This window comes from Lemur catta, chromosome 7 (assembly GCF_020740605.2).
Source record: "Lemur catta isolate mLemCat1 chromosome 7, mLemCat1.pri, whole genome shotgun sequence".
NCBI lineage: Eukaryota > Metazoa > Chordata > Mammalia > Primates > Lemuridae > Lemur > Lemur catta.
In genome coordinates, this window is record NC_059134.1 from 89,895,264 (window position 1) to 89,897,768 (window position 2,505).

General features: G+C 36.1%; 1 non-coding gene across 1 annotated transcript; it reads left to right on the forward strand.

Moving 5' to 3' along the window:
- Positions 1–2,091: 2,091 nt before the first annotated feature.
- LOC123643168 lies at positions 2,092–2,253 on the forward strand. Its single transcript, XR_006736720.1, has one exon. It is a non-coding gene; the product is annotated as a U1 spliceosomal RNA (small nuclear RNA).
- Positions 2,254–2,505: the final 252 nt, after the last annotated feature.

Sequence of the window (2,505 nt, forward strand, 5' to 3'; positions counted from 1 at the left end):
GCTGAAAACTTCTCATGTTTGATGAAATACGTGAATACAAACATCCATGAAGCTCAATGATGTCTAAGTTAGATAAACTCAGAGACTCACACCAATACATGTTCTAATCCAACTTTTACAAGCAAAATACAGAAATAATCTTGAAATCAGAAAGAGAGAAGTAACTTATCACATACAAGGAACATACAAGGATTCCTCAGTAAGACTATTTGCATATTTCTCATCAGAAACATTAGAGACCAGAAAGCAGTAGGGTAATATATTCAAAGTGCTAAAAGAAAAAAAAAAAGTCAACTAAGAATTGCATATCTGGCAAAACTGTCCTTTAAAAGTGAGGGGGAAATTAAGTAAGGCATTCCCAGGTAAGCAAAAACTGAGGTAGTTTGTTATCACTAGACCTACCCTGAAAGAAATTCTCTAGGGACTCTTACAGGTTGAGATGAAAGGACACTAGAAGACAATAACTAGAACCCATAGAAAGAAATGAGGACCTCAGTAAAGTTAAATACATGGGCAGTTATTTCACACTTTAGCTATTGTAAATGATGCTGCTATACTCATGAGTGTAAAATACCTCTCTGAGAGCCTGTTTCAAAATCTTTTGGGTATATACCCAGAAGTGGAATGGGTGTATCATATCGTAATTCTATTTTTAATTTTTTGACAACTGCCACACTGGTTTTCACAGGGCTGTATTATTTTCATTCCCACCAACAGTCCGGAAATTTTCTTCACATCCTTACCAACACTCATTATTTTCTGTTTTTTTTTTTTTAGCCATTTTAATGGGTATGAGTTGGCATCTCATTGTAGTTTTGATCTACATTTATCTAATGATTAATGATATTAAACATCTTTTCATTTTACCTATCTTTTATAATTTGCACATTTTGGGGAAAAAATGTTTAAGGCCTTTGTCCATTTTGAGTTGGATTTTGTTGTTGCTATATTGAGTTATAGGAGTTCTCTGTATATTATGGTAGCAAGTGCTTATCAGATAGATGATTTGCAAATGTTTTGTCCCATTCTGTGGGTTGATTTTTGTTTCTGTTGATAGTGTCTGTTGATACACAAAATTTTAAAATTTTCATGAATTCCAAATTTGCATTTTTTTGGTTTTTTGTTATTCTTCTTCAGTAACTTTTTTAAATTTCAAAATATTAAGGGGCACAAATGTTTTTGTTACATGGATGAATTATATCATGCCGAAGTCAGGGCCTTCAGTGTACCTACTACCAGGACACTATTTATTGTACTTAATAGGGAAGTTTTTATCCCTCACCCCTATCCCACCCACACCCCTCCTTAGTTTCCAATGTTCTTAACGTCTTTTTGTGCCTGTGTGTACCCAATTTTTACCTCCCACTTATATTCTCATTCTCCTGTTTATTGCAACATTATTCACAATAGCTGAGACATGGAAACAACTTGTGTGTCTGTTGATGGATAAATGGATAAACAGAATGTGATATATATATGTAAAGATACACAACCACACACACACACACACACACACACACACTCTCACACATATATGGGGGCTGTCTGGAAAATATCCAGCCATTCAATATAATGAGAACGTTACATGGCTGGATACTTTCCGGACAGCCCTCATATACACACATATATACATATAGACGTATATATGCCCTCCTACGTAATGGAATATTATTCATCCTTAAATAAGGATATCCTGCCATTTGCAAGAACATGGATGAACATGAAGGGCATTATGCTAAGTGAGATAAGCCAGAAAGAAACAGTAATGCGGTATGATCTCACTTACATGTAAAAGCTAAAAAATGTCAAGCTCATACAAACAGAGTAGAATGGCCGTTGTCAGAGGCTGGGGCCTGGGGAAAATGGTGATCTGTCTGTCAAAGGGTACAAACTTTCAGTTACATGTAGAATACATTCTGTGGATCTAATGCATGGGGACTATAGTTAATAATACTGTCTTGTATGCTTGAAATTTGCTAAAAGAGTAGATCTTAAGTATTTTCACTGCATATACACACACAAAGGTAACTATGTGAGGTGATAGATATGCTAACTAATTTGATTGTGGTAACCACTTCACACACATACATCACACTTACCTGACAGGGGAGATACCATGATCACAAAGGTGATTTGCCCAGGGCACAGCTTATTCATTGTATTCCAGGTGTGCTGACCTCTGTGATTTTCCCAAATGTGGGAAACTCGACTGCATAATTTGTGGTACTGGGAGACTGCATTTGCACCCTCCTCTGACCTTAAACAATATATATCCACATATAGATCTTAAACCATCACATTGTACACCTTAATTACATACAATTATATTTGTCAATTATACCTCAGTAAAGCTGTATTGGGGGAAAAAAAGAATGTACTTGATGTGTTCCTCAAACAAGGGTATTCTAAGTTAACAAGAATGAATAGTCCTTGAAGAACGTCGGCTGGGGAAGTGAAAGGGCAGGCAGACACTTGATGGAAATGGGGCCTGATCTGCCAGCACCT